The sequence below is a fragment of the Anolis carolinensis genome, chromosome 1 (genome assembly GCF_035594765.1).
Source record: "Anolis carolinensis isolate JA03-04 chromosome 1, rAnoCar3.1.pri, whole genome shotgun sequence".
NCBI classification, from domain to species: Eukaryota; Metazoa; Chordata; class Lepidosauria; order Squamata; family Dactyloidae; genus Anolis; species Anolis carolinensis.
This window is the reverse complement of record NC_085841.1, coordinates 164,545,249-164,569,964: the sequence shown is the minus strand read 5'-3', so window position 1 is coordinate 164,569,964 and position 24,716 is coordinate 164,545,249. Positions and strand designations below refer to the sequence as shown.

At 39.4% G+C, this 24,716-nt stretch overlaps 1 protein-coding gene across 1 annotated transcript in view; it reads right to left on the bottom strand.

Moving 5' to 3' along the window:
* fgf18 (fibroblast growth factor 18) overlaps positions 1–24,716 on the bottom strand; it is a 148,305-nt gene that overhangs the window by 9,183 nt on the left and 114,406 nt on the right. The window lies entirely within an intron of this gene.

Genomic DNA, 24,716 nt, shown 5'->3' with positions numbered 1-24,716 from the left:
AGATTGGAGAGGAAAGAGCCTAGCATTTAAAGAACAGCAGACGCAATGGGAGATAAGCAAAATTGCAGAAGAGGAGGACGAGGGAGATGAAGCAGATGAGATAGACCCACAACTATTGCCACCTGAATACAGAGACTTTGTGGATGTTTTCAATCAGAAAGAGGCCAGTAAATTACCTCCCAAAAGGAATATAGAAGTAGAAATTGAAATAACCCCAGGAGCAAACTTACCGAAACCAAAAGTGTATCCCATGTCTGTGCAGGAGAAGGAGGAATTGAGGAAATATATTGATAAAAACCTGGCGCGAGGCTTCATTAAGCCATCCAATTCTCCTCTCGGGGCCCCAGTGTTATTTAGGAGAAAGAAAGACAACTCCCTAAGATTGTGCATTGATTATCGAAATTTAAATGCAATTACTAAGGACAATAAATACCCTATGCCCTTAGTAAAGGATTTAATTACCGTATTGAAGAAAGGGAGCATATTTACCAAACTGGATTTAATTGAAGCATATCATAAATTAAGAATTAAACCGGAGGATACTTGGAAAACTGCATTTTCCTGCGCATTCGGCCATTTTGAATATAAAATTTTACCTTTCGGATTAAAAAATGGAGGCGGTTGCTTTATGCAGCTTATAAATGAAATACTACACCCATTGTTGTACAGAGGGGTATTCATATTTCTTGATGATATCTTGATTGTGAGCGAAGATAAGGAAAAGCACGTAAAATTGGTCCGGGAAGTTTTGCAGAGACTAAGAGAAGCAAAGCTGTACGCAAAACTGTCCAAATGTGAATTCAATAAAACTCAAATTGACTTTCTGGGGTATCGGATATCTCCAGAAGGGTTAGCTATGGATCCAGCTAAAGTATCAGATGTGAAAGAATGGGGAGTGCCTCAAACAAGGAGGCAATTGCAATCATTTCTGGGGTTTGCAAATTTTTATAGATCCTTCATAAAAGGCTTCGCGCAAATAACCGCACCCCTTACTGAACTTTTAAAAACAAAAGGGAAAGGGGAGACAGCAAAAGTAAAAGCTCCTGGCGCCAAACTGGGTTGGACGCCAGAATGCCAAAAGGCATTTGAAACCCTAAAAGAATGCTTCACAGAAGGACCCATCCTAAAACACCCCGATATCAGGAGCCCTTTCATAATCCATTGCGATGCCTCAGACTGCGCGTACGGGGCAGTACTATTGCAAAAAGATCAAAATGGGAACTTAAAACCCTGCGGATATTTGTCCCGGAAGTTCAGCGAAACTGAAAAATGTTGGCCAATATGGGAAAAAGAGGCATTAGCCATATTAAAAGCCTTAGAATGCTGGCGACACTTCCTCGAAGGAAGCGGAATCCCATTTGAAATTTGGTCTGACCATAAGAACCTCCAGTATTTAAAGTCTCCTCGAAAATTGTCCCCCAAACAAATTAGATGGGCGCAATACTTCAGCAGGTTCGATTTCCAATTAAAGTTTTTTCAAGGGAAGCAGAATGTCTTGGCAGATGCTCTTTCACGCATGCCTCAACACGGAGGCATAACCACAGCAAAAGAGGGAACAATATTCTCTGATAAACAATGGGGCTTAGCTGTCAGGACAAGAGCGCAAACCCAAAAGGAGAACACTGCTATTGTTGAACTCGACGGGGAAGATAATTGGGGAAACGAACTGAAACAGTCTTATGATGGAGATCAGTGGATCGCATCCAACGCAGAAAAGGGGGAGCAGAAGGGGGGATTTTGGTTTGTGAACAAGAAACTGTATATCCCAGCAACATTAAGGATTAAGATTTTGCATCGTTTTCACAATAACCAGAGCGCTGGTCATACAGGAATTACAAAAACAACAAAGGCAATAGCAAAACATTGCTGGTGGCCAGGGATGAGGAAGGACATAAAGAATCATGTTGTTCAATGTGATGATTGTGCCAGAAATAAATCGAGAGGAGGGAAGCCAATGGGATTACTACAAACAGTAGCAGAACCTACCAGACCTTGGGAATGTGTAGCTATGGACTTTGTGGGGGAACTACCGGTTAGCAAAGGACATCGTTATATTTGGACAGTATTAGACTTGTTTTCTAAACAGGCCCACTTTATAGCACTGACGAAACTACCATCAGCCGAGAAACTAGCTGAATTGTACATAAACCACATTTACAAACTGCATGGATGTCCCAGTAGAGTGGTCAGTGACAGAGGAGTACAATTCACAGCAAAATTTTGGGAAAAATTCTTGGAAATGCTAGGAGCAGAAAGGAGTCTAAGTTCTGCTTTTCACCCCATGACAAACGGGGCGGTAGAACGTACTCAGCAGACACTTGGGCAGTTCCTTCGAATGTACTCTAACATGAGACAAAATGACTGGTCTAGGTGGTTGGCTTTTGCAGAACTAGCTTTTAATTCGACTATACATTCAGCAACAAATAAAAACCCCTTTGAAGTGGTTTACGGGTATGAAATACAGCCTTTGCCCCAGTTGCCAAGATGGACAGAGAATGAGGAAACAGAGGCAGGGAAATGGAAAACGCAAATGCTAGAATGCTGGAGTCAAGTGACTGCATCCTTAAAGGAAGCACACAAAAAGTATAAAGCGTTCGCAGACAGAAAGAGGGTGGAAGGCGATAAACTGGATAAAGGAGATCTAGTGTGGTTAAGTACCCAAAACATCAAATTGGGGCTACCTTCGAGAAAATTGGGCCCCAAATATATTGGACCATTCAGAATACAGGGTGTTATCAATGAAGTAACTTTCCAGTTGGCATTGCCAAAAAGTTTAGGGAAAATACACCCAGTATTCCATCGCAGCTTGCTGAAAAAATACATGGGGACTTTGGACAAAATGGACACATAGAGTTATTGTTTGATTTGTTTCAGGATTATGATGAAAGAAGAACCGAAGAGGAGGACGAAGAAAATGAGGGCGCCATGTCATGGAGCCAAATCCCAGGGCTGAATTTCCAAGCCCTGAATCTGGCTTCATAACATAACATAAATAACCCTGCAAGCACCTGGCGGGAGAAGATAAAATGAGCCTGGGAACTCAGGGTTGGAAGTATAAACAATTATAATTGATATAGTGTGGGAATGGTAGTAATGTGATCCAGAGGGTGGGATTTGATGATGATATTTGCGTGTGGTATTACGTTGCATCAGAAGTGATAAAATTGAATGTATGTAAACATTAGGTCATTCTCGACTTTTCCAAAGTCATGTATTCTTCAATAAAGATTGGATTTGAGAGCAGCTATCTTTGATCTGCGTTCAGACTGGTCCTTTGAAGTGAGCCTGACATTATTATCTATTGTATTGTTTAATGTGTTATGATGTGTTGTTTCTTTGATATTTTGTTATATTGTATTGTTCTGGGCATGGCCCCATGTAAGCCGCCCCGAGTCCCCGTTGGGGAGATGGTGGCGGGGTATAAATAAAGTTGTTTTATTATTATTATTATTATTATTATTATTATTATTATTATTATTATGCTTTAATATAACTTCAGTGGCCTTAGGTACAGGGATTTTAGTGATAATGACAAATGTTGTTATTTTTAGTCTATTTATATGATATATGATATATGTAATGTGGTTATGCAATTTGTTGGTTTTTATTCGTATTCTTGGGTTGAGGGGATGTTGTTGTGTTTTGTATCGTGTAGTTTTGCTTTATACCATTTGTTCACTGCTTTGAGTTCCACCCATGGGAGAAAAGCAGGATATAAATAAATGAATAATCTCCAGCAGCAACACAATTCCTACCTGTCTACAATCATATGCTTTGATATCAGCTAGGGAGACCGTACATCGAGGAAGGGGAGGGAGGAGGAAACTCTCCCTTCTCAGTGCACCCCTTCATCCCAGACAATGTCGCAGAACATGACAGCAGATATGTCAGATCCATGTTGAGGCCAGAGACTGCTGCAGAGAGGAGTGTAATTCCATGTCCCTGAGCTGCCTGGGATGGCAGTGGGAATGACTGCAGTCACTGGCCCAACTCTTCCCACAGGTCCTAAATCAGGGGAAAGTTTTTAGATAATGTGTGGCAAGGCCATGTTAAGATGGCTTTGGCCCACATCACTGTCACGAACCCAACCACATTATAAAGAGCTTAGGTCTCAATAAACAGCAAGAGAATCAGCCAAAGTAAACAGTCAGATATCAGAGAAACCCAAATTCACGAGGCCTTGAAAGTCAAGCTGGAATAACAGACGTACAAGCCACAAACAGACAGCTGTGAGACAATGCAGAGTTTTAAAGCCCAAGCAGCCAAATTCAAGCTGGTGAAGCCACAGAGTCAATTCAGGAACATTGAAAGCCCACCAACCCTGGAAGATCTCAAAGTTCTGAGAACTACAAACACTGAGTTATATACTCTATGGAAATGGAGTAGCATTTTAAAAAAGAAACACAAGTACAGTAGAATCTCACTTATCCAACATAAATGGGCCGTCAGAACGTTGGATAGGCGAATATGTTGGATAATAAGGAGGGATTAAGGAAAATCCTATTAAACATCAAATTAGATTATGATTTTACAAATTAAGCACCAAAACATCATGTTATACAACAAATTTGACAGAAAAAGTAGTTCAATATGCAGTAATGCTATGTAGTAATTACTGTTTTTACGAATTTAGCACCGTAATATCACAATGTATTGAAAACATTGACTACAAAAATGTGTTGGATAATCCAGAATGTTGGATAAGTGAGACTCTACTGTATTACAAAATCCATCTCCACTTCTACCAAATAGTTGGTCTTTACATTTCTGCTCCACAGATGCTTTCATATGACATAAGTATAGTGCAAAGATTTCACTGAATTGCCATGGTTCCATCCTGTAAAATCCTGGGATTTGCAGTATAAAGACAAGTGGGCATTTTGAATTTTCAGCTTGAAAGCTCTTTTAGTGCCTCTGACCCAACTATAAATCCCAGGATTCCATAGATGCAGCTGTGGCAATTAAAGTGGAACCAAAATACTGTAAATGTGAAGTATGAAATAGCCTCAGGAATCAAAATTAGCACAAATGGCTCAGCTCTTCCATGCCAGTAAAAATAGATGGATGATGAAAGAAAGAAAGAAAGAAAGAAAGAAAGAAAGAAAGAAAGAAAGAAAGAAAGAAAGAAAGAAGGAAAATAGATTATTTGAAAGTTGTATGTCATTGTTGTTTTATGTAGCTATTGAATTTTGCCATAATATGTTTGGGTCCCCCACCCGGGGTGAGAAAAGCGGTATATAAGGGAAGTAAATAAATAAATAGATGTAATTATAAATTTCTTATTAGAAGTGACTGTACAAAGTTCCAGCCCTCTCCAAGCAGCGAGGTGCAAGAATGTTATGAGTTAGTGAGAAGTTGAGTCCAGAGATGTAGTACAATGACAGAGCTCCATCATCATAGTTGCAGCTGGTGATATAAGATCTCAACCATTATCGTTGTTGCAACAATGCATAAAAAAGAAAAGGAAAAATGCCCTTAATGAAATCCACTTCTGTCTCTTCTCCTCACATTACCCTGACTCTCCCTTTCTATAGATTTCTGAAAATAGAAATGAAGGGGGTTGTTACAACAGGTAGAGGAAATATCTTTGTCTGACCCCATTCTATGCACGCACACACACACACACACACACACACACACACACACACACACGCAATTTGAACACTGACTTTGCCATTAATTTGTTGAAGTTACAATAAGATTCCTCTGGTTATACTTCCTATTTAGTTTCAATGGATATCATGGAACACAGTCCTATGAGTTTTTTGGATGGCCTTAAAGTGAATAGGTTTTTTAAAGTTAAAATTACAAAAAGCCTTAGCACTGTGTTACGTACAACATTGAAATGCAGTACACAGTGGATCTTGGTCTACATTAAGACCAAGAGAATTGAAAGGAAGTTTAAAGTAGACCAAATGTCTTTTCAAAAGCCCCGAAACACTTCCTGGATTGTTTGTGCAGAGCATTTGGTTAATTATCTCTCTGGTAGTAAACAGAGGCTATCTTGCACTGAAAATAGGCAAATCTACTGGAACATTTGCTGCCCTTGTATTTACATTCTTCAAATCTCCCCACCTTTTATAGTTCAATTTGGTCACAATGTTGTAGGTTTGCTTTCATGTTGCAAGTTTTTGGATCAAAAAGCCATACAATTACCTTTTCCAAGCAAAGCCTTTTGTTTAGGTCACTAATGGTTTGCTACTTGGGAGGAAATTCCCTTGCATTCTGGTGCCAGTCGTATGAATAGTGTAGGCCTATTCCATATTTTATTTTAAAAATAGTTTAGAGACACTTAATACCCTGAAGACTCTTGGTCATTCCTGATCTTGGAAGATTAGCAAAATCAGGTCTGGTTAGTATTTGGATAGGGGATTGCCAAGGAATATCAACTGCTGTGGGCTGCACTGAAGGAAGACAGTACCCAACTAAGTATTCTTTGCCTAAGAAATCCTATGAAATTCAATGGGCAACATGAAGGCATATATACACAGATTTCAAGATGTTATTTGGAAGAGAGTCTGCAAACATTGTGAGACTGATAATCTCATCACACACAGTCTGGAATCAATTTCCAATCACTTCAAAAACAGAATCTCAGAGAGGCCATCACATGACACTTCTGATGGAACTCTGTGGGACTCCATTTCCATAGCACATGGAAATGGAGACCAGACTGCATCTTCAGGCGTAGGGTGTTACCCAACTCCAAATTGAATAAAACGGGAGAAAATGGGGAGAGACTGGGGGAAAACATGGGATGGCTGGCCATTTCAGAAAGCGGACCTTGGTGGTAGGGAATGAAATAAGCCAGTTCCCTCTGCTTCCCCCACTTTCCCCCCACTCATGGGGTAAGGTCCTAAGATGGGGGTCCCCCTGGATTCGGGGCTGACGCTTGAGGCTCAGGTGTCGGCCGTGGCCGGGAGGGCCTTTGCACAACTAAAACTTGTGCGCCAGCTGCGACCATACCTCAAGAAGTCTGATCTGACTACGGTGGTCCACGCCTTAGTTACCTCTAGACTGGACTATTGCAATGCGCTCTACGTGGGGCTGCCTTTGAAGACGGCCCGGAAATTGCAATTAGTTCAGCGCTCGGCAGCCAGGCTTCTAACAGGAGCAAACTACAGGGCGCGTTCTACGCCTCTGTTTAAGGAGCTCCACTGGCTGCCGTTTGTTTTCCGGGCCCAATTCAAGGTGCAGGTTATCACCTACAAAGCCCTAAACGGTTTGGGACCCACCTACCTTAGAGAACGCATCTCCCCCTATGAACCTGCACGATCTCTTCGCTCTTCGGGGGAGGCCCTCCTCTCGCTCCCACCACCTTCGCAGTTGCGGCTGGTGGGGACGAGAGAGAGGGCCTTCTCCGCTGTGGCCCCCCGCCTCTGGAACTCACTCCCGAGGGAGATTAGACAGGCCCCCACCCTCCTTGCCTTTCGAAAAAGCCTTAAAACCTGGCTTTTCCAGAGGGCCTTCGACGACTAATTTTTGGGGGTTGATTTGTCTGCCCATTTAATTTAATTAGAGAGTGTTCTGCCATGATTATTGATACCTTGCTGAGTACTTCTGCCACGAAGCTACAGAAGCCCTCTATTTCGGCCTAGAACTGTTTTATCTCCTTGTTTTTAACATGTGATGTATGTATTGATTGTATGACTGCTTTTCATGTTTGATTTTACAATGTGTAATTTGTCACTGTTTTTATTATTGTTGTGAGCCGCCCCGAGTCCCCTCGGGGAGATGGGGCGGGATATAAGAATAAATTTATTATTATTATTATTATTATTATTATTATTATTATTATTATTATTATTATAAGAGAAAGCCTCCACCAGAAAATTTTAAAACGGAAGTAAACTCATATCATGAGATAATTTTTTCAAATAGCCTGGATCTAAGCCAATATAGCTTTATATGTCATAAGCAGCAATTTAAATTCTGCTCAGAAATAGAAGAGAAACTAGTACTGGATTCACTTCCTTGGAGTCAGATGGAAAAGAAAGATGCGAATTGGGCATCCTCAGTGTACAGGTGATGATAAAAACCTGAAATCGCCAGGTAACCTCAGCTAGTGGTTTCATGGAGATGTTAAACAGCATGGAGGACAAAATTCAACCCTGAGGGTCAACACAGACCAGTGGCCAGGGCATTGGCCAACACTGCCTTCTCAGTGTACCTGCCCAGCAAGAACTGGAGTTACTGTAAGACAAAAAAGCGTTCTGTTACCATGCCAGAAAGAAGACTTAGAAGGATACCATGGTCAATGGCAAACTTACTGAAAAGGCTAGCAAAACCAACAGGGACACAATTCTTCTATGTCTGTCATCCACCATGGTGGCCAAAGCAACTTCTGCCCCATAATCAAACCAGAAGCAACACTGAAATGGATCTAGATAATAAATTTCAGCTAGGAACCCTTAAAACTAGGAGGTCACATCATGCTCCAGAACCTTGCCCAAAAAAGGAAAATTGGAGACTGGGTAATAACTGTCAGGTACAGCAGGGTTCAGGGTTGCTGTTTTACAGCCATGTTCTTACTACAGCCTTTTTTAGGCAGGATGGAATCCTGCCTCAGTCAAGCGAGGCCTTCATCATTTTCCTTACTCACTCAACCAGTCCTCCTTTGGCCACTTTAATGAAGCAACTAGGGCAAAGGTCTAATATAAACATGATGGCTCTCACCTCAGCTCTTCAAGGATCTTGTTCACATCCTCAGACAGCACAATTGAAAAAGTATCCACTACACAGGCCAAAAAAGACCAAGACTGTATCTACTGAACTTGTGTTAACTATGGCATCCACTTCAGAATTGGATTTAAGTTTTTTTTTCTGCAAACTGTATTGCAAATTCACCTTAACAGGCTCTTGAATCTGAATTTTGTTCTTATGGGACAGAGCACAGAAAGGCCTCACCATTGAAGACTGATCCACTTATCAATTCTGTGCAGATGCAATAGAGAGAGAGAGATGTTTTTTTCACGGCCACCATCTTCACTTCACTATCACCAGTGTGATCTAACCAGTGCTTTGCTGGATCAGTTCAGAGTTTTCTGCCATCTACACTTTATTCTCTGTCCTACTCATTTCATCACTGCCGGTTCCCTAGTAAACCAGGAAGCTTGCTTAGCTCTATTCCATGGGAGGTGATGCTCAGGAGCAATTGTGTTCTCTATTCTAGACATTGCCCCACTCTACAGATTTACCAGAGCTTTGACAGTCTCATCTACCATGGAAACAGGAAACTGCCACTAGGAATCCATCCAGATCTGTAAGTCTCCTGAAGTGGGCCATTTTAATCAGTTCACGGCAATGCAGAGGTCCTGAGTCTCGGGGAGCAGTAATGACCTGTCCATGACAATGGAACTAGAAAAGTTTCTCTACATCAAGATCATCAACTTGCCCAGTCCAAAAAGCCAAGTCCAGAATGTGTGTCCTACTACTTTACACAGACCCACAGTCATCACAGAGTACATGAAGGCCTGAGCTGCTTCTGTCAGCGTGGTCTCAACGTGAATATTGAAGTCTCCCAGCACAAACCAAGGGAATGGCAATACCACTCATGTGGCCAATTCTATCAACTCAGGAAAGGTGTTGATCAACACAGTAAGAAACACACCAACAGAATCTCTATTCTTTCTGGGTTACATATAGCCTTTCATAATATCAACATGCAATGCATCTTTTCCTATACATATTTTTATTTACAATCATTTGAGCAAAGAACTGCATCACAAGAATTGGGGAAATTAATGATATGAAGCATAATTGTGTTCTAATCTGCATATTTATCTAGAACAGTGATTCCCAAAGTGGGTGCTACTGCCCCCTGGTGGGCGCTGCAGCAATCCAGGGGAGCGGTGATGGCCACAGGTACATATATCTTTCTGTTTAATTGCTATTAAAAAAATTAAAAAATAATTTCCAGGGTGCTGAGTAATATTTTTTCTGGAAAAGGGGGTGGTAGGCCAAATAAGTTTGGGAACCACTGATCTAGAAAGTGACATTTTGTTCAGTTACCAAATGAAATAATCCAGAATATCTATCCACTATAGTTGTTTCCTCCATCAAATGTGAATGGATTGATGGATTAAATAAGAATAAGTAGGTAGATTGATTTAATCCAGGAAGCCACTGCCCTGAGTTTGCAAGACTTGTTTAAGACAGTTGGTGACCAGAACTCTTGGAGGCTTCTCATTCATAGAGTCACCATAAGTCAAAGTCCATTTGATGGGAAATAAAAGCAAGAAAATCTTAAATAGTATGGTGTTATAAAACAACCTAAAGCAGTTTATGAAACTAAAAACTACACAAGTTTTGTTTCCAAACCATTATATATAAAGGAACAAAAATCACAACTCCAGTGTTTTTTCTAATAGTTCTGTAGGAGAAGCAAAGGCTGTCATCACTGTGGATCTGATAAAGAACTGTCTGGATAATGGCCCAAATCAGGCCATTTAGCAAACTGAAATGTGACTGTGGACTTCCTGCCTTACAACTGGATGGTGTATGTTTCAAATATTAACCCAGTAATCCAAGTTGTGATCCAAGATGTCAACTGAGCTCATCCTTTAGATGAAAAATCTGTTGGGATTCCACTTTAAACACTTTGGGATAGAGCCAAAAAGTCTTGAGTGGGAGGAAAATAGCCTCTTGCACTGTTCAGCAAACACATGCCCCAGAGTTTGTGTAGTGGTGCTGTAACTGGTAAGTTCTAGAGATGTTCTCCTGCTTTTCCCTGTACAAGAAGAATCACAGACATTCCTATTTTTGTGATTCATATTCCCAAAATGTTAGTTGGGTAAGATCTTGAAGGTGATCTATTTCAATAACCATTGCTCATCACAGGAATCCTGAAATTCAGCAAGATGGCTATCCAGTCATTGCTAAAATACGTGCTGTCAGGGACTGACCAAGAAGAAGGGATTTCAGGATGAGACCCTTCCTGCTTGGTCCATAAGCTGCCACTGCCTAAAGGCAATGGAAAGTACAGTCTTCCAAACAATTTTGGATCTAGGTTCTCAAGTGCCAAGTGCTTTAACATAATTGGAGATACATAGACAGACAGACAGATAGACAGAAGTTTTCTTCCAGATGCAGAAGACCTTTGGATTCCACCCAACATACTTTTTCACAGGAAAATTCTCCTGTTACATGACAGTGGCACTAAACAACATTTTGAATGCATTATATCTTATGCTTCATCAGAAAAGGGGGGAAAGAACCTCTTACCACAGTATCAGGAAAATAGCAACTCATAAATCTATTGAAAATCTTGGCAAATTATTGTGGATGTCAAGGAAGATTGTAGAGCTGGGGCTGCATCTTTTGCATAATGAAGCCATTGCATCAAATTGTCATAAGAATCTTCCATTCTCAGCTGTCTGACTCCATGCCAAAAAATCCTGAAAATATGACCATTGAGATTCCCCATGGTCTATGCATTTTCAGCTGCTTCACAGTACTCTAGGCCAGGCCGTCCCTAGCAGTAAATGAATGCCAAGTGTTATTCATTTACATGCATTCTTCCTCCAAGATGTTGACCCCTCAGCCTCAAGAATCCCCTGAGAAACATACTCAGGAGTCTTGGCAGAGATTTTAGCAGTTATGTCGGAGGGGCACAGCAGCAGCTGAACTGGGGAATCCCAGGATATGTATCTGAATCATGATGGAAGCAAGGTAAATCATACTAACATTGAGGTTTATTATAACATGGGTTCCTCTCACAGTCCAAGAAACCTTCTGTAAAAGCCATACACAACATACAGAAAAGTCACATGAACGAACAGAGATTTTCAAGAGCTGTGGATATCATCGCTCACTGGAATGGCATGCAGATACACTTCTTGCCTCTCTCACCACACAATATTAAACTGTGGGATTTTGTCACACAAGATCTGGCAGTGAAGGCGACTTATCAAAATGGATTGAAAAGAGGATAAGGCTATCAAAAGGCAATTTGTTCTGATAGCCCTGGACTGACTCAAGGATCAGAAGCAAATACATTTCGATAACAGTTTCTGGGCAACCGAAGGGGAAGAATGCCATTGTACTTGTGATCTGCCTGTGGGTTCCCCAGAGGCATACTATTAAAGATTGTGATTGGAAACAAAGCCTTTCCTTTTTAGCTGTAGATATACAGTACAACCCCTTTATCCAAATGGGAAATATTCCAGGACCCCTTGGATACCTGAAACTGTGGCTAAAGCAAATCCTATATTTTTTATAATACTGGTCCAGTAGCATATCATAGAATGGTATGCTAGAGGACCTAACTTCATCACATTAGAGTTTGGATCCACTTTAAATCCACTTTGGGGGGGGGCGGGGAGCTTTAAACAGCTCGGCCAGACAGGTCCTGGGCCTCACCAAACTACAAAACCCAGAATTTTGCAGGAGGCAGAAACCAGATTTAAAGTGGATAAATGCTCAGGTGTGGTGAGGCCAATAGTGGCCTCATTAAACTTGAACATTTATCCATTTTAAATACATAGATAAATAAATAATTAGTCCCACAAAACATCCAAGGGAATATTTTTTTTGAGCATGTGTAAATGAAACCATGGATTTCGAGTTCATGGATAAGGAGACTGCAAAGTTTATGAAGAGTTTTGTGAGATTCCTCCACAATAAAAACATAGAAAGGGGCTGGTCTGATCTGATACTTGTACATTATATGCCAAAGGAAGGAAAAACTGTTATTTCACTTCCTCCTATGCATAGCACAAGCTAATCTCACAAATTGAAAGTTGAGATTATTCCTTAATAAAAATAAAAAGATGGAGTAGCGTTATGCCACATACGTATCTAAGCACATTAATGTTTGTGGTCAATATTATAAAATGTGGTTTAAGTGCCTATATAACTTGGAAGCTAAGCAACCCACAAAAGTTGTTTCCAGAGAGCATCCCTTCCTATAAGACATGGATATGGAACTGATAAACTCTTCACTGAATTTAAAATTTGTCCTTGGAGGTGGGCATTAAGAAAGGTAGCCTCAGAACCAGAAGGAAATGATACTGGACAGAAAAAGAGAAGAACTCGTATGTATACCAGAATTCATGTTAGAAATAGGCACAAACAACAGGCTTTCTGTAACCCTATTGTTTGTCTTCTTCCTGGAGTTTTGAAAAGTGGGGATTGTGCATAAGGCTTCAAAAGTAGCATATGCAGAGATTGCAAGATATGTGAGAATCGTTGTCATTGTCACAGATCTATGGCTGTTACATGACTTGCAATTATTATGTTGCAGAGATGCTAACAGCACTATATTTTGTTCTATGGTTTTAAAACTATAGGGTCAGTTTGACTAGACGCACCGTTCTCCAAAATTTACATATGATGTAATTGTGCATTATATATGGATTATTGGTTTCATTAATGACAGTTATTCACGCTCAACACCTTCCAACAAATATTATATTCATATTATCAGGGAATGTGTGATCCCAAATTGGCTTAATAACAACTTTTCTTTTGATGGAGAAAATAGCAATTCTTCTTTCTTAAGATGGCAGTGCTAAAAACTATTTTTTTCTCGTTGCAATGTAACAATGTTAAGGTTTATCTGCACCACACCATTATAAATAGATAATAATAAAATATATAAAACTTTATTTATGTCCTGCCACCATCCCCCAAAAGGGACTCAGGACAGCTGACAAAAGCACTAGAAGTGCAACAAAATACACAAATACTTAATAACACTTTAATTTAAATCCCAATATTTCATTCAAAGGTTTTTCACTTAGAATTCTTTGCTAAAGATCACTCTCAGCAACTCAAGCTCCCAAGGTGTCCTGATTTGATCCTTAATTCTTCTAATAAGGGTATATTTAAGGATTTGTATTATAGCTATCAAGTGGAGAGTTCTATGTATCTGATCAAAGTACAAATTACATGGCCTCTTAGGATGCTGCCATGACAGTTCAAATGGTTTTCAACACATATAACTATGCAGTGCAACTATACCCTATAGTTCAATAAAGAATCATCACTCTCCAACTCAGATCATTCTACCTTTGTCTTTCCAAACAGCTGAATGATGTGCTTTTGAGGGCAACAGAAACATCAGTTCTCTGGGGGGTTTTTTACCCTTAGGGCAGAGAATAAATGTACTTTGCACAAAGCATTCTAATATGTACTTTATGAGCTAACATGCAGGACAGAACATGGCTATTCTTCAGCTTGCACACATGTTGACATTTTGTGATGAATCTCAAACAGAACAGAAAAAGATGTCTGCTGGAGAACTGAATTGTTTTTATAATAAATTTTGTACATCGCCCTGGAATTCTGACCATGAAAGATATTTTAAAAATTAATAATAAATGAAATACAAAAAGTATATATTAAGGAAAGTGGCATATGAAAATGTATATGCTGGGGGCACTGCCTGTAAAACCTGTATGTTAGCAAAAATTGTCTATGACAACACATGTGATGTAACAAATAAAAGTGTGTTTTCCTTCTGTGCCATATGTTAAACTCAAATTGTAAGCTTCCAGGCAGGAGCTGTCATACCACTTATCTTGCTCTGGGAAGCTTTTCAGCTAAATGATGGAGTATGAATGCTTTAAATAAATAAAAAATACTCTTTTTTCATTCTAGACTTATACATGACTATATGCAAAAGGGACATGAAGTGGGAAGCAAATAATTTTGGCTACCCCTATTTAAGCCTCCCATTTTTGTAAATATGCCTAAATGGGAAAAATGTTTCCTGTGGTCTCCTTATCTCCCCATCCAAGGCAACTTTCAATGAAAACCTCCTTTGAACATCCTCAAACTTACTTCTAGCTGGAGATGAAGCCCAGATCAGAAATGTGCACAGTGGGAATGGGAACCGTATTTTGTCTCTGGTTTGGCTGAAGCAGCTAAATTCCTACCCTCAGAAAGCCTACCAGCAACTATTGGCAAAATCTGAAGGACTTTAAAGGCAGCACACACTGAAGATAATGTAAAACAGCTTAGCTGGGATCTTAAATATTTACATTTTTGTTCCACTGTATGTCAGGTTGACATTTTTTAGCATTTTAAAAATTATCTACCTGGCACTGTAACCAAACTGGAATTCAACCACAACAGAAAGATCAATGTTTATATACATTAATATCTTCCATTTATAGAATTTGCGACTAAAATGCAGCACTGTGAATAGACAAAACGTATGTCCTCAACACAAAAGATTCCCCCATTTACTGATCATTGACAGAACAGCGAAGGTGGTGTTGAATGACAGCAGTATTATATCAAATACAATATTTTATATCAATTATATAACCCACTTGGCTCATTATTACAGATGGCAGGGATGTTTTTTAAGGGCCATTATAGAATGGCAAGTTTAATTTTTGATCTGGATACTGTAATTTCTGGCAGTACCTATAAATTATCCCAAACCTTCCTCATGTTCTACGCCATCCAATTTGCTTCCCATCAGCACTTTTTAAAAAAATTGGCAGCTCTGTGTGGAAATTTGCGTGCAAGATAGTTGGAGGAGAAAGCAGCGTCTGGATGAGAAAATTCTTGTACGAGCTGCTTGGAGGTTGACAAAGCCTTATGGAATGTGCTTACAGATGAGCTGCCAAACCATGAATCTCATTGAAAACAATGGAGTTAAAAGAGAATCATCTTTCTGGAGTGCCCGTCAAAACATGCATCCCATTGAAAACATTGGGAGATAACTTCAGATGTCTATTATGGGGCAGAGTCCAATGTGAATCCAAGCTACAATGGCAATTGTAAACAGCATGGTTATCCAAAGGCATTCGGTGAAGTTCCTGGTGGAGACTTCCAAGCTCATGAGGCCAAAGAGACCAAAAGAGAAACCAAATTAAAGGACTACATTTTATATCTCTTTTACTGTAGCTACTTAAGTATATCGAAGTGAGCAATTTACTTTCCAAAGTGTCTCATTTATTGCGAGTTATTGGAATAGCATGGCATTTTTTTCTTGTATGCCCACTACTTTCTGTTTTTTGTTTTTTTTTTTGTTTTTTTGGCATGCTAGATTACTTAGAATTTGCCAGAAAATGTTGGAACAAGGCACTCACTTCTTATTGGGCAAGCGTATATGTATTCCTCCAGTGTCATATAAGTTGATCTGTACATTGGCGTGGACATCAAATGGATCATGGTTATTTCAAGGTACAGTAGAGTCTCACTTACCCAAGCCTCGCTTATCCAACATTCTGGATTATCCAATGCATTTTTGTAGTCAATGTTTTCAATATATCATGATATTTTGGTGCTATATTCATAAATACAGTAATTACTACATAGCATTGCTGCGTACTGAACTACGTTTTCTGTCAAATTTGTTGCATAACATGATGTTTTGGTGCTTAATTTGTAAAATCATAAACTAATTTGATGTTTAATAGGCTTTTCCTTAATGCCTCCTTATTATCCAACATATTCACTTATCCAACGTTCTGCCGGCCCGTTTATGTTGGATAAGTGAGACTCTACTGTACTACCATTCTTTGGATTTCCATAAAGCATGTTTTTTGTTACTTAATATGCAAACAATCTCAAATCCTTACTATCCTTCAAAGAACATGCCTGGCAAGAGTTGGTGTTATAAGTATAGCCAACCTAGTGTTTGATATGAAACTACAATTTGTTTGTGGTCCTCTAACAATGACAGCGATTCCCGCCATCTGGTATTAGTAGTATTTCCTTGGTAACTTTGAATATATTGGCTTGGAAAGCATTTATCTCACCAGAAAATCTTTAAAAGTTTCTCAGTGAAAACCCTTGCTTCATCTGTTTTCATTGTATAGTGAGTTTAACTTCAGACCATGTGGAGTGAGTGACTTATGTGCTTCAGGCCTTAAATGTGAGCAGGGGGAAAACGTTCCTGAAAGATGAGGGAAAAGGTGGAAAGAATAAAACATTTAAAATTCCAAGGTTATCTCAAGAAATAATGAAAATATAAAGGTGATTTCCTGGATGGTTTGAATTTCAAGTCCTTGTAACTTCTAAAGAAATCTTCAAGAGATACAGTAAAAGTCGAGGAACTAATCTGGCATGGGAACAGGCCACTGCATAATTTATAAACTTCATTGCTTTACACAGACTAGCATAATATTTTAAAATGTGCAAGTAAATGACGTTAACAAGACAAAGAATTACTGCAGTAAAAACAGCAGACGACATCCGTAAGTGCCATGACACGGTCATTTCATTCAAAAACATTTCCCTGGGAGAAAAGCCCTCATATGACACCTCTGTTTATTTTCCCAAATCAGTGACAACCCTTGGAAGAACTAGTATTTTGATTGTGATTTTCTTCAATTTAGTAAATTCATAGAGCCAGCCAATTATGGGCCCTTTATGCCAAAATCCACATCAACCTTCCAGAGATATCGAAGGTCTGGCATCCAAGAGCCATATTTGTACATGCTTTGAAAGTGTTTATTAAAAATAACAAAATGATTGTTGTCGTCATCATCGGTAAAACAAATACTTTTCATGAACTCCCAACTGTGACATATGAGTTATTATATGTATCAAAGGACCCATCTACAATTACCACTTTGGCCAGTTTGCAAATCAGTCAGCCCCACAAGCAGCTAAATACTCACAGGACTGATCAACATTAACACTGGGCAAAGCTAGTTAATGCTTATGATAACTCCAGCTGCACATTTCAAATCAAATAAATTGATTTTTTTTTTCCTATCAGCTTTTTTAACTGCCCAGCTTTCAGAAATGGGAGATACCATATCATGGACAATTCAACTTTCGTATCAAATGATATATCTTTACATGTCAGGGTTTTGTCTAGTTCCTTCATTCCTACACTTATACAGTAGAGTCTCGCTTATCCAACATTCGCTTATCCAACATTCTGGATTATCCAATGCAATCTGCCTTTTAGTAGTCAGTGTTTTTGTAGTCAATGTTTTCAATACATTGTGATGTTTTGGTACTAAATTTATAAATACAGTAATTACTGCATAATGTTACCGTGTATTAAACTGCTTCTTCTGTTGATTTGTTGTAAAACATGATGTTTTGGTGCTTAATTTGTAAAATCATAACGTAATTTGATGTTTAATAGGCTTTTCCTTAATCCCTCCTTCTTATCCAACATTTTCGCTTATCCAACGTTCTGCCGGCCGGTTTATGTTGGATAAATGAGATTCTACTGTATTCACAATATACTACAGTATAGATCAGAAGTGAGCCAAACCTTCTCCCATACATATTGCTGGACTACAAGCTCCCAGCATCTCTTACCATTATTGATGCTGACCAAGACTGATAGGAAGTACAGTCCAGTAACATCTAGAACACTGCATTATGCCCAGTTCTGCTGTAGATTCCATGCTGAAGGCAATCCAGTTTTCCCATAAAATTTCCATAGCTAAGTATTCATCAAGTACTTTATAGAAGTGGGTACACATTAACATTAGGGAATATCTTAAAATACTTGCTCTTCATGTTACAGCAGAGATATGTATGCTACACAGACAATAGCCAAAAGGTTCTCTGGGGGCTGCCAGGTAAACAACCCATTTTTGAAAAGGCTACAAAATCAAAGTTAAAACACTATACTGAGTAAATCCAGATCTTGGGGAAATAACTTTTCAGAGTATAACTCCAAGAATCTCCCAGCCTGCATGGCCTCTGAAATTCTGGACACTGTAGTCCAAAAGGGAATTTTTCCACGCTCTGGTAAGATCATTGGTCCACATAGTTGTTTATGAAGACTGGTGGTCCTACAGGTGGCTTGTACTTCAGCTTCCAAAATACTTAACCACTGACCATGTTAGATGGGACTTATGGAAGATGAAGTTCAAAACAGCTGAAGGGTCAAAAGTCAAGAACCTCTGACACAGACATTGGCCCTCTCCACTCTGACTGGCAATGGCTCTCCCAGACCTCCTGAAATCCTTTTATTTCAACTTAGGATGTTTGATACGCAGATAAATTTAAGTCCAATAGATTGAATTTGGAAGTATTCAAGGCCATCCATTTGGGTTATGGCTTGCCATACCCTACGCTATAGACTGTGAAAACATCTATTTATATGAAAGTTCAATTTGTTAGAAAATATTTATATAATTTATATAAGATTGAAGAGTGGTTGGAAAGAAAATACTGAGCAGAGTAAAGCTTGCACAGTCCACCCCAACCTGAAGGCTCTGGAAAGCCACAAATGTTAATATATAAAAAAATGAACATACTTTTCCAAAAACCTAAAATTATATAGATATTTCTGCAACCTACACACTTCGCAAAAATAGCAAGAGATGCTCATATTATTGCAATTCTTTACACAGACATTACTTCCTGGGTAGGAAAGTTTTTTGTATCCAACATGTACGGTCATATGAGGCTAACAGCAAACAGTGCAATTCTACACTGAAGTACATCCCAAGTATGTCTTTGAGGATTGTAAATTAGTTTTTGAAAAGTTGCCAGACCCTGCTTGTTCAGAACACTGACAAAATATCTGTTGATCAGGACTGGTTTCAGCATTTCTTCAAATAGTTACTTTCTGAATTATAATTCCCAGGACCCCTCAGTCTGCATGGTCAATGTGTATGCTGATTAGCATATTCACTATTGTTTTAAAAAGTAACTTTTCCAGGTTCTTATTGTAGCCATGTGGCATTAAGCCCACTTTCCTCCTTTAATAATCCCTCTTGAGTTTTTTTCCACAGCAAGATGGGAAGCTGCCTTATACAGAGTCAGACTATTGGTTCATTTAGCCTGGTATTCTCATTACTGACACGCAGAGACTGACTGACAATATCATTGACTAGTCCTACTAGGAAATCCTAGCCCTACCTGAAGTAATCCTAGGGCCTTTTTCATGCACAAGTGGTCAGCTGCCTTGCGATGGCTACTGTTCCTCCTCCCATTGACATTGACATAACTAGGAGGATGCAAACTGAACTGACTCTAGACATTTTTGTACAGTCTGTGTTGGTGCCTTCATGCATTGTGGGGCCAGAGAAGGCTAATCTCCATTTCTGGTAGCCAGAATCCACAGAACTCCAACTCAAGAATAGAAAAGGATGTGATATCAGAAGTTACTCTACTGAGTAACACGAACCCTAATGATGCTACTACATCCTCCTCTCTCCCTCTTCTTTGCTGATGCTGCCACCCCCCAGCTGGGCTCTGGAGCTCTTGTCTGGAGTTTTGGCTTTTATGTCAGGCTTGCTCCTGACATGTAAGGAATGGTGCAGTTTGTGGGTCAAACTCAGAGACTCTGCCAAGCCCTATTATCTTAAAAAACAAAACAGTGTTTTAGGGAGGCTTGCACAGTTCCCTCTGAACATAAGAACAAGGCCTCTGGTTTTAACAGCTCTTGCTCTAATCCTGCCTTTTTCATACCAGTGCAAATATCTAAAAATTCAAATTTCAGCATCAAAACCCAAAATGTGCAGTGTATGTGTAAAATACACATCTTTAATAATTGAGAGGTAGAACAGGTAGTACAGGCCAGTTTACCTCCATTTAAATTAGAGTAAACTAAATGAATTAGCCCTCAGTGGTGCAGCAGATTAAACCACTGAGCTGCTGAACTTGCTGACCAAAAGGTTGGCAGTTCGAATCCAGGGAGCAGGGTGAGCTCCCGCTGTTAGCCCCAGCTTCTGCCAATCTAGCAGTTCGAAAACATGCAAATGTGAGTAGATCAATAGGTACTGCTCCGGCGGGAAGGTAATGGTGCTCCATGCAGTCATGCCGGCCACGTGACCTTGGAAGTGTCTATGTACAACGCCAGCTCTTTGGCTTAGAAATGGAGATGAGCACCAACCCCCAGAGTCGGACCCGACTAGACTTAATGTCAGGGGCCAGGCTGTTGCACACGCTGGTTAGCAGCCAGCTGCAATAAATCACTCTGACCAAGAGATCATGAGTTCGAGGCCAGCCTGTGTTGGGGTGAGCACCCGACAATTAAAAATATATATATAGCCCCTGCTCGTTGCTGACCTAAGCAACCCGAAAGATAGTTGCATCTATTAAATAGGAAATTTAGTAAAGGTAAAGGTTTCCCCTGACGTTAAGTCCCTTCAGGGTGAGAAGGGCAGAATATAAATACTGTAAATAAATAATAATAAATAAAACCTTTACCTTTACCTTTACCTTAAACTAAATAGAATATAACCTTGACTAGCCTGATTATGTTTTAAAACTATTAGCCTTGTCTACACTAGCTATACTTGCTATGTGGGCTGATTTGGCGATATTCTCCTCTCCCCTCACCCTGGCTAATATAGTCCAGCTGTGTGTATGCATGGAACACAAACATACAATAAACAGATTTAGAACCCTGTTTGTAATATCATAGCCAAATCTAGCTGTGAAGTGACAAACAATAATGAATAAGAAATGGAGACGGCGGTTGTGTGGGGTGGAGAGAGGAGAGAAATCCAGGGAGATTACATTCCAGGATCCTGGGAAAGCTCCACTGGAAGGTTTGGCACAAAGGAGCTGGTGGAGATGTAAATTGGCCTTGCTGAAGGAAAGATGGAAAACTAAGGCAGCCTGAATGACTCCGGGCACTTGCATCCTAGAGCCTCCCAGTAGGTAACATGTCCTGTTTCTGAAATAGTTAACTTCTGTCAGACTGCCCAACACGAGAATAGCAACAACCTGCTCTCATTTGTAATACCCTTTGTTCATGATTACATGAAACAAAAATTTTAAACTCAAACCAGGTTTTCAGCTGGGGAGCTATCCAAAGATGTTCACTGAGAAGGAGAAGAAAGCCAGATGGCATCTGTTGGTATAGTGAAGGGTTACACGGAGTAAGTCGATAGGAAATGAGCTAGGGGTGGGGAGGAGTCACAGCCCACAGTTTAATTATTGGCAAGCAAACACTCCGGGGTGATTGCAAAGGAGCTTTATGGGTTTCTTTCCCCTCCCATGGTAGACTTAAAAATGTGTATCATAACCCAAGCACAAACTTGTATCTTGGGGTTTACAGGCTTTTTTGAGAGCATTTGGTATATTAAAAATGCAGTTACTCAACCTATTGCCATTAAAAGAGCTGAAAGTTATCATACTAATTAAAAACATAACCTTTAGTATCGCTAATATTTTCCCCCTTCTGTTCCTCCCCCCAAGAAGCTGTTAATACAGGCAATGCATCTGGACAGAACAATTTTCCTTCCAAAACAGAATATTTATACTGTATCCTTTCTCGCCAGGCCAATGTATTTTATGAAATTGTCACCAGGTTGGGATAGGAAAGGGAAGGGTAGGATAAGAATAAGATGTTAAGCTTTTACATATGCATATGTATACCATACAGACACATCAATAGATAGACAAACTGCCTGACAGGCAAAAAAAACAAAACCAAAAACAGACAAGACTGATGATCAGAGAGATATAGAGAGATGAGACAAATAGACAGACAGACCATAGCTGTGTACACACATGTCAACATACATGCATACTGGCACAAATAAATCCATACACAGAAAGAGACAACGGGTAATGAGCTCCAAGTCTTTTCTCAAGCAGACCGGCTGAGATGAATAGGATTTGTTAGCTACAAATTAATTCAAGCCCTATTGTTTTCAACAGATCTATTCTACATAGAACTCACAATGGATTTTGCTTAATATACACATACATGTTTGTAGATTTGAAATTATAAAAATGTGTAGAAAAAATGAAGTCACTTGTTGGCTAGATCTCAGTAAGAAAAATTGGAGGATTTTGCATAGAACAAAATTTCTTTCATTTCAAAACCTTTGCTTCTTTTGATCTACACTTTTCTGATGGCTATGTTATTCCTGGATCTCCTGTTATTTGTGTCCAGACAAACATTTCTCTTTTTTCCATTTTAAGCACAGAAACAAGACTGTCTTGATACAAATATTTGTAGATTATATGGTGGGGGGAGGGGATTAGGGGTTCAACCCCCCCTCAAATTTTTCAGGTTTAAATAAACCCTGGTTTACTCATGAATTTTAACTGGTTAACCAAATCCCCATGAGTGTCCACTGAAATTTATCAATGGAGCCTGATTTCTAAATTATTTTGCATTATGGAACTACTCTTCATAATTTGCTAAAAAAAAAAATTCAACCACCCCCCCCCCAAATTTCTGGCTATGGCCCTGGTGTTATCTACCACCTATTCTGCCAGTCTTTTTTTTAAAAAAAAACTGGTATTGTAAATACCAGTGGAACAACAACAAAATCCATCAACATACACATCCAATCGCATATTCTCGGTAACATTACACTTGCTAATTCCACTTTTATCTCCCATTTATGTCAAGTAGTTTTTCACCCCTCCCCCCTCCCCCCACCCTCTGCCAGTCTTAATGGTTAGAAACGTCTTTGTTTGTTGTTGGGAGCGGAGATGCCTGATGTATGACATTGTACATCAAGCAACCAACTCTGATCAAGTAAGGAGATCTAATCTGAAAGAATTATAATCTATGTGAATGACTCTAAGCATTAGAAAGCACTACATTAATTAATAATAATAATAATAATAATAATAATAATAATAATAATATAATGTATATTTCTCATATTAATATCAATACTCCTAATATATAATTGATATTTCACCTGTATTCCAAAATGCTCAAGGCACTGAACATAATTCTTTCCCAGACAATCATGCCATTTGCATGAGATAGATTAGACTGAGAGATACTGATTGACTCAACATCACTCAAAGAGTGCCATGGCTGAATGGGGATTTGAATGTAGTCCCCACCACCACTCACCACCCAGTCTTAATCCGATTCTAAGTACTATTTCAACATTATGAGGCATATCTGACCTACAACTCTAATCTCAGAAGTAAATGACACCACCATGCAGCAGTTCCAGCACCTGCTTTCCATTTGGAAACATGGTTTAGTTCTATACCTTTGGACTCCTACAGACTATCCAACAGTTCCAGGAAAAGTTAGGGTTTTCTCTTTCAGGGTTTCACATCTTGTAACAGTTGCTTCAGCCTCCCCACACAGACTTGCCCTAAACATTCTAGGGTTTCATCCTGTTGTTTGCATCAGTTTAACACTAGTCCCAAGCTTAATGTGTCTTTTCCAAATACTCTATGAGTACTCTATGAGGTGGGTATGGTTTTCCTACATCCCTATGTCATCTCCTCAATGAATTCAACACCTGCTTCAATGCTCCTCCCTCAGTATCTGCCACATATGCTCAAACATAAGTCGTGTATAAATTGAAGGAATTCTTTGTGGCCAAAATTAGAGAATTCAATGCCACCCATAGGTACATCAAGAGTCATTCTGTGGACAGAAGAAAGTGCTAGTGCCTCCAAAGAGAGACAACCATCTCTGGAAACTAGCACCAATATTTTCTTACCCAGAAAGACCAGAAGCATGTTGTGGTGGAGACAATAGAAGGAATTGCTACTTCTTCTTAATAATTTTGGTAATTGAATGTTTTACCTATGATGGAATCCACCCTGAGTCCCCTTGGGGGGATAGAGCAGTATACAAATAAAGCATTATTAATAATAATAATCTCCCAGGAAAACTAAGTCATCACCTTTTGTTACTTTACTCTGAGAAGGGGATAGTTTATTATTATTTTCATCATCATGATTATGCTACAGTATTTACATATAAGTCAACCCAGTATTTTGGACAGATTTTTAATTAAATCTCTAGATGTATACATGAAGATATACAGTATTCTCTGTCCCATGAATTGAACTATTGAAATAATTTTGTTCTACCGTTTTGTCATGGTGCTAAA